We start from the raw sequence: 13,801 nt of genomic DNA, 5'->3' as shown, positions 1-13,801 counted from the left end.
CTCTTAGTCTTTTTGTCTTCAGTTGGATTTATTATTTTTTCTATATCCACTACCTCTAGGAATTGCTAACATCTGAATATTAAATGATGTTTCTACTATATCAACAGTTTCATCTGATGTTAAGATATCCCTCATTTTGTTGTACAAAATTTGAACAGACTCTTGTGAATTATTCGATGCATTATAACCTGTAGAAATTGGATAAAACATTTTTGGGTTGTTGGTTGTTATATTCAGCTTATCTCCTTTCCTGAAATTAGTCCTCATTTTAGCTACATCTTCCATGGAATTGAGTGCTTTTGTTATATAATCTGTTTTCTCACTAATAGTATCAAGTTTGGCAATGTTAGCATCGTTAAAGACAATTTTATAGTCAACAGACCATGCTTTAAATTTTTCATTAAATATCGATTTAATTTCCTTTATCTCAAATAAATTATTTTCAGATGGCCCAGCTTCCTTTCCTTTATCAAATAATTTACTACTAAATGGATACATTTGATCTAGCTTTACTATTTTTTCCTCTCTTAGTGGACGAGGCTTTTGAATAATATCATCATCAAATCTGTAAGAGGAATTTATATTTGGTACACGTTTTGATCTCAATCTAGTTTTCTGAAACACATCTGGATGAAAATTAAACTCTTGTAATACAATGGCATTAATTAACTCTGATTTCTTTAATGTATTGTATCCTTTAATACCAAGATCTTTAGCTTTATCTTTGAGTTCACTTACTTCCAAATTTTCTAGAGTTCTTGTGGGAAGAGGCAAATTATTTGAAATGATTAAGTTAATAAGGCCATTCTTTCTAAGTATTCTTGTAAATTATTCCTTCTGCAATAATCACGAAGTTGAGTGACTGGAAACTTTGTCAGAAATGCTTCCATTTATTAAAGATAAATTTTTAATAGATTTGAATAATTTGAAGATCAACAGCAAAGATGACTTCTAATTTATTTAAGATAATTTTTAGTAGATTTGCAAAATTAGAGAGCAGCAGCAAAGATAGTTCTAATTTATTAAAGATAAATTTTCAATAGATTTGAAAAATTGCAGAGATTGTTCTAAATTTTTAATACTCTGAGTATGCAGTTCATTTTTGATGTGTCTATTTGTTTTAAATATATTTTGAGATTACTTTTAACTATTTCCTTTCCACACTCACACACTATTTTTCTTTTTTGTCTATATTCTAGTTGACAAGTCTTACATCTACTTGTGAGCTTGTCCTTAGATGTATGACTTACGTAAAAACCACCAAGATCTTTAATTTCTTGACAACCAATACATTTTTTAAAACGTTGGAACTCCTGTTGTTGTTGTTTGTAAAAATGAAAAAAATCTGTCAAATCCTTAAACATTCCCAAAGAACTCTTATAATTAGATATAACCTGTTCAAAACATTCTTTTTTGTTATATGTATTTTTGTAATCATTATATGACATTCTTTACACATATATGAAAGCTTATCCTTTGAGTATTTGTGTTAATAAAAGTTATCAACTGATTTCACTACTTCACATTTTTTACACTTCTTGTGTGCTTCCATTTATTGAGATAAATTTTCATTAATAATTAAAATTATTCCTTAATAAATGAATCCTCTTTCATGTTGCTGCAGGATTGATAACTGTAAAGATAAAATATTTACACTTATAATTTTCCTTCTCTCACTAGTATTTCTACTGATTGTTTTTATTTCATTTATGAGTTTTTAGTACAATACACATTTCATGAAAAGGAAATTGTCATCTTTAATGACACACTCTTAAGGAAGTTGCAGATGCTTGAAAAATTTTAATTTACTAATGTATTTTTATTTTATATTAAATGAAAATTTCTAATGCTGAATGGATCGTTCAACTTAAGAGGCAACGAAAAATTTTAATTTACTAATGTATTTTAATTCTATATAAATGGAGGCACTTATTGATCTAAAAAATAATAAGCTCTTTTATAACAACCAAAATATTTTAGTAATTATTGATGAGAATAATGAACCATGGTTTAAAGCTAAAGATGTTTCTGAAATATTAGACTATAAATAATCTAGGGATGCTATTAAAAGCATGTGGATGATGAAGGTAAACAAAGATTTACATAAAACATGACATCCAAAATGTAGATATAAAAACTATATTTATTAATGAACCAGGATTATATTGCTTAATATTAAAAGCAAAAAAAGAAGAAGGGAAAGCATTCAGAAAATGGGTTACACATGAGGTTTTACCGACAATTCGCGAAAATGGTGAATATAAGATTAAAAAAGAGATGATTGATGCCTATAAATATCAAATAGATTCTTTACATGAAATACGTAAATTGGCTAAAAACAAATCGAAAATTTGAGAGAAACAGTTAATATGGCTTTTGATGTAATAAACACAAAAAATAGAGAAATAGGTACTCTGTTACATCATTCTGTTACACAAACAAACAATAAAAATGTAAGACCAGCTTTTGTAATTTGGAAATTATTTGATGATGAATGTGAATATAACTACTATGTCATTAGAACACAACGAAAAAATTTACAGAAGCAACTATATAAAATCGAAGACAGGCATCGAAATTGTGAAGAAATGTTAAGATTGAACTATAATCCTAACTCAATAAATGTATATCAACGAATGAAAGAAAATTTGAGAATTGTTTGCTATCGAAATTATTTCAATACTTTGGATAATTATACACTAGAAAAATTGGTTGATGATATTATTAATGTTTTTTCATTCTATATAAATGCAGTCGATTGTGGATATGTTCAACAACAAGCTTACTTACAACAATAAGCAAGTTGTCATGATTATTGATGAAGAAAATAATCCATGGTTTAAAGCTAAAGATATTGCACAGATATTACAATATAAAGACACAGATCAAGCAATTACAAAGAATGTAGATACAGATGATACTAATTTCTTAGAAATTTGAGAGCCGTCCGCCAGACGGGGTTAACTTACAATGAAAAAAGAACTATATTCATTAATGAATCAGGATTATATTCACTAATTTTATCTTCTAAAAAAGAAGAAGCTAAACAATTTAAAAGATGGGTTACTCATAAAGCTTTACCATCGATCCGAAAATATAAACTGCAACAAACAATTAAAGAAAAGGAGCAACTCGCCATCGACTTTGAAAACAAACTTGCAATCGAGTCAAAAAAGAAGGAAGAATTAAAGGAGGAAAACAAAAGACTCGAAGAATTCAACATGAACATGAAGATCTTTATCGACAAAGTCAAACAGAAAACGAAAAATGGTTACATCTATATAGCTACTTCAAAAAGATATTCTTTAAACAACAACTTTAAAGTGGGAAAAACAGAGAATTTGTCTATTCGAAACTCGTATTTCAATTCTTCACACAATGAGCAAAATAAATTTTATATCTGCTTCTACGATAAAGTGTATGATGTTAATAAAACAGATAAGATTATTCACGAGTTATTGGATGACTTCAGAGATAATAAGAATAAGGAAATCTTCGTTTTACGTTACACACCACTGCTTGAGATTGTTAAATTGACGATTAAAAACATAAATGAGCCTTTCAACTACATTAACGATTTAACTAAAAATTACTTAGAGCAAGTGTATTCTTTAGATCCAATAACACCTGAAGAAGTAGAATTATTTGATGAAGAAGAATTGACAGAAAAAAATAAATCAAGCACTTGATGATTGCGTAAAAGAAAATAATTTAAGTTGAACTATATCAGTGTTGTGGGACCAAGTAAAAGCTGAACATCACATTAACATTGCAAAGATTTGGAATTGCTTTAAAGAACTAAAGCAATGGAAAAGCAGTAAAGAACCGATTACACATAAAGAAGTTAAAATTACAGTCTCTTATTAATCGATCTACAAAGTCAGTACTGTTTTTTAAAGTATTCATAAACAATACAAATTTCATCACCTTTCAAATTATATAAATAATTTACAGCCTCATCAGTTAATTGATTTATGAAATTAGAGACTGTATCTTCATAATCAGGATAACACACGTTTATAAAATATGAAATGGTTAATTTTCGCATTCATACCATATGATACATTTATATAGAACTAATTTTTATTAGACGCTTTAATTTATAAAATGACTATCTTTATTTACCCAACTGTTATTTGAATTATCAAACCCTAACCATTTAACATAAACTTTATCTCCTTTCTTTCTGAAAACTTTTTCAACTAAGTATACATCCGAATATTTGTTTTCTGTAGCTCTTGTTCATAAAAATTACCTTCGATATCTTTCAGTTTATTTGTGATTGGATTAGAATGAATAACATCTTCAATTTCAAATATTTCTGTTGACCAATTAGATGTATATCCTTTTTCAAAATGACCTTTAAGTTTACTAATTCTAACTTTCTCACCTTTTTTAAATTTCACTTTTTCGTTAGACATTAACCTTTCCAAATTGGACGACTTTAAAATTTTCTCATTAACTTCTATTGGCTTCATTTTTATAGTTTGACGAACTGTTTTATTGTATTCGTCAACTAGTTTCGAGATTATGTCAACCCATTTGTAATTTCCTTGTAAAGCAAATTTCTTCCACATCTTTTCTTTAAGTGTTCTGTTCAATCGTTCAACAACAGATGATTTTAATTCTGAATAATTTGAACAATGATTAATGTTATTTTTCTTCATCAGTTCTTCAAATTCTTTGTTATAAAATTCTGACTGCAGAATGTTTGGTCTCCTGGAGCTGAATATTCCTTCGAATGCATCAGCCACATTCATACCTGTTTCGTCTTTAACTGGAACAGCCCAGACAAATTTTGAAAATACATCGATAACAGTCAATAAATATTTATATCCTTTGTTCATTTTAGAAATTCCTTTCAACTTGCCCAAATCCGTTTCTACTAAGTTGGATTGCCATAAATCATCTATACTGAGAGAAATTACATTTCTTCATATAAAATTTTTCTCATTGGTTTATGTAATTCATTAATAATTTCTTCATGAATATTATATAGACCTTTGCCTACAATTTTTTTTGACGAATTTACTTTTCTTCTTTTTACAAACTGTGCAAAGACATTCAATTCGTTGTCTTCCATTTTTTGTTGTTAATCTGTATGGATTATGTGTATCAGTAAATTTTTTACACTTCAAGCAATAAATGGGATTATGGTTGTCCATTTACATAGATAAAAAATTTAATAAAGTTTAAATTATGTTTTATCTAACGATTTTATATCTTCTATTTCTTCTATATCTTCACCTTCTTTCTTATGTAAGTCTTTATTAATTTGTGATTCTAATGTTTTAAATTTACTTTGTAGTGAATTAATTATAGTTAATGTATCAAGAAGATGTATTTTAAAATCGTTTATTTCTTTATTATTATTTTGCACAATACCATCTATAATACCATTTCGTTCCTTTAACTCTAAAAGAATCTTGTTATATTCTTGTTTATTAACATAGTTATTAAATTGTGTTAAAATGCTTGTATATTCTGGTTTTGTAACAAAATTTAATAGTTCATTAACAAAATAATGTTTGTTAAGAACATCCTTTGCATCAATTGGATCATATACATTAGCAAGTCTTCTACCTTTAAAGCCAATATAGCCTTTAGTTACTTTAAAAATAGCATTAAATTCTTTTTGAAATTATTTAATTGCATTAGTTATCTTTGGATCAAATTCTTTAATCATATTTTCAATTTTTTCTAGATTGAATGAAGATGTATTAACTACATGTTCACTGTGATGTATCTTATTTCCAAAAATGTCCATTTATTACATCTAAAATATTATTTAAATTATAATTTTCACAAAGCAATTTTAAAACAAAAAGACACAAATGGCCACATATTACTTCATCAAAATTTTGTATTCTTTCTGTATTGTAATATAATTCATCTTTTCCTAAATAATTAACTAATTGTTTTGGTATAATGCCACCAAATGAATCAATAACAAATTTTTTATCTTTATTTTTATAATAACAAATCCAGTGTGTACCAGGATTATCAGATGTATCTAAATTTACTATTCCACATTCAATTTTTAATGGCTTATTTGGTAATTCATCAATCATATATACTCCACGAAAGTGTTTAATTTTTAATTGCTTAGTAAGTTCTTCTATATCAAAATTACTTAATCCATTAGGATATTTATTAATTATTTTTTGGAAATTTTTTTATTCAAGTTCCAGCTTTCTTTTCCATTTCTAAGTCATGTCTTTATTGTTCTTCTAATTATTTACCAGCTTTCTTTTTGTTTATAGCTGCATTTGCAATTGCTGCAGATCCACCAGCTAAGGAACCAATTGTAGCTAAATATGGTCATGCTGCTAATACTAATGGTAAAAATCCGCCTTCATGTTGTGTTAATCCTTAACCATCTTTCGTTTTTGTTAAATATTCAATAATTTTTTTAAAGACAGGAATACCTAATGTTATAAGTAAATTTCCACCAATTTTTTTTCTTTTTTCCTTTTTTGAACCTCTGTTAAAAATGACTCAATTGCATTTAATCGTTCATTATTTAACTTTAATTTAAGTGACTTTGGTTTTGTTTTGCCACAGGTAGCAGAGTCTAATCAATTGTAAAATTGTTCATTTATATAGATTAAAAATTTAATAAAGATTAAGCTCCCCATCCATTGTCATCCACGCCTAAGCCCATTCCTAATTTTAGTTTTCCATACATTATTCCTCTAACTGCTGTTGCTGCGACTTTTTCTCCTAAAGAAGCATCACTTGCATGCATTCTTTCTTTTGCAGTTAACTGGAGTTGTTTATCTGCATCATTTCTAGATTGTACATCTTTATGATCTCTGCAGTAAGTATATCCTGGTACATGCATCTCAGGCATTGGAACATTATTTAAAACCCAATTGATTAATCCTTTACCATGTTCTTCGCTCTTCCAAAATGTGTGAGGAAGATTATTCAAAATTCTAATTAAGTATGGAATTCCTTTTGGATTGTTGACAACGAAATCACTAAATTTATTAGTCATCATTTGCATTATTCCAACTTTTTCATTGTGATAATTCTTATTTCCAGTTCTTTACCATGAATTACAGCTAATCTATCAATTAATTGGCTAACATCATTCATCCAAACATATTCAACTGGTTTTTGTGTATATTTTTTAACTAAGCCTTCGCCAGTTTTTTCATCAAAATCTGATGATGTCATTTGTCTGGAAAAATAAAGTTCAACAATCTCTTTTATCAAATTTTTATGTTTGTTACCTTTACTTGCTTTTATTTTATTTGGATTATTGTCAGAATATAATGCTCCTGATTCAATCAATATATCTGCATTATTTGAGAGATCTGAACTTGTGACTAGTGTGTTCATATCATCTATAGTCATTTGTTTTTTAGTTAAAAGATTCATTAATCCATCAGTTCCTTCATATGTTCTATTACCAATTGTTAATTTATCGCCTTCAAATTTTACAGGCAATCTACCAACAAATTTAAATGTACCAACAGGCTTTAATCGAGAAACTTTATCTTCACTATGATTGATGTATTCTAACATTCTTTCACTTATATTTATTTTTTAAACATCTTTCCGTTTTCTTTCTTCATCATAATTATCTAACAACTTTGTTATTTCTGATTCGTTTGATGTATAATCTCTTTTATCACTTTCATAATGTTTAATTGCTGGAACATCGTTAAATTCATCAAAATAGTGAGGAACCATTTGGTTTTCAGTTCTCTATTTCCTTCAAGTGCTTTCAAAACATTGTCACCTAAGCCTTTAATTCCTTGTTTGACTTGTTCAATGGCATCGATAACTGGTTGATCTTCTTTTTTAAATTTTTTGTACTTTGTTCTTGGTTGTTTTTTCCATTTTCTAAACTCTTCTTTCAACTGTTCTTTTACTCCCCTGTTCTGCTAGCTTTTTTAACGATTTCTGGCTCGTATTTTGAAAACATTTATTTAAGAATAAAAAACATTAATTAAAATAGAAATGTATTTTATTTCTTAATTTACCTTCATTTGATTTTCTAGTCTTGTCTATTGTGAAAAATACGAACTCATCATTCCAACATTTACTACACATTTCTTTAAAATTATTAAACTTTAAATCTCCACCAACAAATTCATGATAAACATGATTTAAATTTGTATCATCTTGTCTAAAGATATTTAAAAAATTAGATTGTCTCTAACTAACTGTTTAGGTATTTTCGAGTAAGTTTGAGCTAAGTAAAAACAATCTATACCTTTATGTCTTCCTCTAGTGAAATATTCTCTAACAACATCCTGATTCTCAAGAATAAAATCATTAAAAACAACAACTGAATTGTCTAGGCATTGATCTAATGGGGCAATTTCTTCATTATTTCCGATGAATGTAGCTATTTTTTCTTCAATTTTTTCATATCCTTTCATAAATTCCAAGTATTTTGGTTGATCTAAGCTTTTTGAATAAACATATAAATGATTAATTTTATTCCAGTTTAACCATCCTGGAGCTAAAATATAATTATCAATCATTAATGTAGTTTTTCCACAACCACTTGGTCCAATTATCGCACATCTAATAGAATTTGTTAAAAGTTTACCATGTTAATTTTTCAACTTCTTTTCTGGAAGTCTTATTTTTGGTTCCCAATCTGTTTTGCTTACTTATTAATAAAAAATTTTAATAGTAAATGAGTAGTTTATTTCAATTAAGTGTTAAGTCATATGTTCTCAAAAAAAGATTTACTCTTCCAATAAGGGACAGTTTTAGTAGTGTTTCATTAGTTGGTTTTTATTCAACTTTCCTAACTCCAAATATTACATTGAGACATAATAAAAAACTTGGAAAAATTTATTCATTCGAAGAAGCCAAATATCCACATTAAAGCAGATGAAATTTTAAACAGAATTGTCATTGAAAGTGATATAAAATTGTATATGGATATAAAAGATAGAATTGGTAGTGTGCTTGGATTTAGTAATCAAGTTGTTCAAGCTAAAGAAAAGGCTATTGCTAAAGATGTTCCTAAAATTATTCCATTTGAATTAATAAATATAAATTTCAATCTTGCTGATGGAATGTATGTAAAACATAATGATCATTTTCACAGAGAAACTAATATTATTGCTTCATTCAAGCCTAATGCAGAATTTGGTGGACCAATAATTCATGAACCGAATTATTCTGTAAATATTCCTATTTTTGATCCAATTCAGAACTTGGAAATTACTGTAACTGATGAAAACGATAATTTAATTGACTTTAATGGTGATTGTGTAACAGTTATTTTAGAAATCTCTTAATTTTTTTATTCTTAAATAAATCATGAACAAATTCGAAAGTTATCAGTTTTATTCATTCCCTGTGAATGAAAAGACTAAAAATAATTTGAATCTCCCCAACAAGAACACGGAGATTAATATAAATATTGGAGATGGTTGGGTTCATCCAAATCATGCTCAATTGTACATGAATTTCAGTATTATTGGAAATGATGGTACAGATTATCCAACTTATGATGGAAATCCAATAAAAAATTTATCGATAATTATGTAGCAAAACTGTTTGATGTTATCACCATAAAGAAAGGTAACAATATTTTGTTTAGAATGGAATTTCCATTTATTTCTTCATCGGCTCTTATTCGATTGACTTCAGCTATAGCCAATGAGTTAACCATGGACGGTCATATTCCTAGTAATGGAAAGATAAAAAGTAAGAAAAATGAAGTACTTTATCCATTAAAATTATTTGGTGGATTTTTATAGATTATAAAAAAACTGTGGGAAGGAGATTTAACAGTTATTTTTACATTGTCATCAAGTGCTGGAGATTGTATTCTTTGTTGGCCTGATACAAATGATGCTGGTGTTGAATATGTGGCTACACTGCCAAAAGAAGATAAAATTGTATAATCAATGGAAATTCGTGTTCCTGTTGTTAAATTTGAACCAGAATATTCGCTTGAATTAGAACAAGATAGACTTAAAAATCCAAAAATTCCCATATCTTACTTTTTACTACAGACTGTAGAGATTGCTTGATTAGATGAAAAAAGAAATTTTGAGTTAGATATTACAAATTTCTATAACTCTGCAGAATTTGATATGCCTTGTTTCATCTTTGTTGTTTTCCAGACAAAAAGGAAAAATAATCAGCTCATTGACTCTTCCTTATTCGATCATGTTAAATTACAGAATATCTATATTAAAAATGGCAGAAACGAGATATTTCCTCAAGAAATGTGGAATCTAGATCCTCCAAATAATTATTTAAAAGCTTATGATACTTTCTTAGATTTTAAGAGAACTACACAATTGAATGGTGATGTTAATGTGAGTCCATTCAGCTTTATTGAAAATTATCCTATCTATGCTATAAATATGTCTAAAAGAATGAATGTATTAGCTACACAGAAAATTACAATGAAGTTGTGTGCAAATTTTAATGAAAATATTCTGAAAGCTACACTTACGTATGTGGTAATGTATGGTAAAAAGAATTTGACATATGATTCACAGCATAGAATTTTTGTTGACAATTTTTAAAGTTTGTATGGTTTGAATACGTTTATAAAAATTTTAGTAGCTAGTGTGTGCAGTCTAGCAGTTTATAAGACAATGATGGATGCGTTAAAAAAATATCTGCAACTGTGCTCAAGTGGCCCACTTACTACTGGCCGGGCGCCCTTACTTACGTCACTTCTCCCCTGGGAATGGAATTTGTGTCTCCCATCTGTCTCTATCTGGAGTAAATCTCATGTTCAAGTGTGGGACTGCATTCTACATGTTGACAGATTGTGTATCTAAGGTAGGATGTCGGTACCAGTCTGGTATTTGCCTCGGTTGATTTCGGAAATTGCTTAAAACCATAACCAGACTGACGGACACACCAGGTTCCGTCGACAACGCGGGGCCGGCTTGTCTCTCCGTCTCCTGGCAGCGGGTGGTATAACGCACTCTGCTTTTCGGGCAGGCCACCAACGGTAAAGACACTAACACTGAAGAAAAACGACGTAAGCGATAGTGTATAGCTATGCATACTGTCTTTGTTAAGAGGAAGAAGTCTTCAATTTGCAGTTCCATTTCTAGCCATATTATTCGCTTTTTCATAATATACTGTAAACAAAACAAAACTCGTGAACTGAATCTAAAAGCTGAAGGCCCTTTGAACTTTAGCAATGACACGGCGTGCATGTTGAAACAACTGCTGCATAATCTACGCAGCCACTTGTGCAAACACAATGGCAATTTCCCCCCCCCCCCCCCCTCCACGAAGGCGTCTTTCATCATTCTGCATTATTGCCTCAGATATAAGTTTAGATGTTTCTAACATCTATCTCAGATTTCAAAACCTCCAAATGAAGTTATCACAGGGTTTAAACACCCAAGTTAGACGGACATTTCTATTTGGTTGGCTGCGAGATCCATAATACTTCTGCAGACCTAATTGCACCTACTTGGAAGTTTTGAATCTTCTTGAAGCTCATATATCCCTTCCACATGACCACCTTCTACTCACACACTGACTGGATCTCTCTTCCTCCTCCAGCGGTTCCCATCTTACGTCATAAACATACGTGGTTTCTGCCCTTTCGGACACAATCCGGAAGAATGGACACCATTTTGACCCAGCAGACATTATGAATACAGACACAAAGGAATTACATATATCGGCTTCTTTCAATGGGGAAAGCTGAAAATTTGAGCCAGACTGGGATTAGAGCATGGGCTGCTATTGTTACTTCTTCAGATCTTCAAAGAGGTTATCACAAACCTCTTTTGCCAGCTACAGACAAAATCTTTCTTTTGAATTTCCAGGGACGTAAAAAATGAAATGAGCGATGCGTTGACATGTCAAAATTAAAACTACTGTGTACATCACAATTCGCCAAAACATCTTTCCCATCAGGCGGGACGGCCAGTACTATCTTCAGTGCATATGCACACCAGGCCATTATGGGAATCGGCGAAATGCCGCTAGTAATGAGGATAATGGGCAAGTGGTGCTACCTTTGTAGTGTGGGATAGGTTGAGAATTTTGGTCTGCCAGGAGGTGTGGTAGGGTAGTCCATGCAGTTGCAGTGATTACTGTGACCGGATGGCTTAGTAAGCAGGAAATACGGGTTTAAATCCCTGTTTGGCACAAATTTTCAACTTTGCCCACTGAACAATTTTAATAAACATTTTTGGAACAGCGATCAAAAAATTTTTAAAATTTTTCATTTTTAAATTCAGTCTTGATCGCACCACATATGCTACAAGAACATAGGTGACCAGTTTCAGTCATATCACATGACCATCATCAGACCTCACATACAGGTCTGATGATGGTCATGTCATATGACCGAAACTGGTCACCTATGTTCTTGTAGCAGACATGGCGCGATCAGGACTGAATTTTAAATGTCTGTAATTTCTTTGTGTCTTATGTCACATTCTGAACTCTATCACATTGCTAAAGACGAGCACAAAAATGGCTTCCCGCGCACTTCCTTGTGTTAAGGAGTGTGTAATGGATTTTGGTGCAAAATAGATTTTTTCAAAAATGTTATTTTCTCGATCTACACAGTTTAATCTATGTTGTGCATGGATTTTATCGTGATAACAGCTTTAGAAATGCCTTTAAATTTTTAAACTGATTACTCTGCACTGGCGGCCTCTCCCATCTTTTCCGACATTTAGGAAACAGTGGAGGAATTGGTGGAAATAAACCAAAAAGAAATAGATCCTGGGTAGATATTCATGACAGTGAATCTCCTAGAAATGTCACTGAACTGTGTGTGTCTGTAGATGGAACCTGGATGAAAAGGAGTCACACATCTCTGTATGGATTTGCATCTGTTATTGATATTGACTCGGTTAAGGTTTTAGATGTAGAAATTATGTGTAAATACTGCCACCAACGTGCAACAAGCAAAATGTCCAACAATGAAGACAGTGAGAAACTGTGGCAAGAAAAACATGCAGTAGCATGCTCTAAAAATTACAGTGGCTCAAGTAGAGATGAGAATGTTCTCCAGATCTGAGGACCAGTATTGTGATAGGAATACTAAATATCTTGGTGATGGGGACTCCTCTTCGTTCAAAGCTGTAACAGATAAAATCAGTACAATACAACTACAGAAAAGTTGGAATGTGTTGGCCACATCCAAAAGACGCTCAGTGGTAAGCTTGCTGAAAGAGAAGAAAGGTGAAGTACTTGAGGATGAAAAACACTAGGAGGAAAAGGCAGGCTTACTCTGAAAGAAATTAATTCTCTTCAGTTATTTTATGCGAGAGCTATCAGGAAAACGCACAGAATTTGGAGGCAATGAGGCATGCTGTGTGGGCAATTTTTTTCCACAAACTATCCACTGACCAGACTCCAATGCACAATCTTAGTCGGGAAGACGATTTGTGCAACTTCAGCAACAGAAATGAGACATAGTCACATAAACACTCATTACCAGAACCTGTTATGAATGCAATTAAGCCCTCATCCAGGATTCTTACAAACCCTGTTTTATTGAGGAAGTCTCTTCACAGAAAGACACAAAAGCCAAATGAAAGCCTCAATAATTTAATTTGGATTAGATGCTCAAAAAGGACATTCTGTGCACTTGAAGTACTCAAAATAAGTGTCTATGAAGCAGTTTTATGTTACAATAACGGAAATAATGGCAGGACTGAAGTGCTATAGAGAGTTGGTATAGACCCTGGTGTGTACACAACAAAAGAATTTTACACCATCGATGGGAGCAGGGTCAAGAAAGCTAACAGTTCAGTGTCTTATTTGCAAATACACGCCAGGAAGATTCAAAGAGGAGAGAAGATAAACATGGAGGATGAGG

This window comes from Schistocerca cancellata, chromosome 6 (assembly GCF_023864275.1).
Source record: "Schistocerca cancellata isolate TAMUIC-IGC-003103 chromosome 6, iqSchCanc2.1, whole genome shotgun sequence".
NCBI lineage: Eukaryota > Metazoa > Arthropoda > Insecta > Orthoptera > Acrididae > Schistocerca > Schistocerca cancellata.
Note: the sequence above shows the minus strand (reverse complement) of the source record.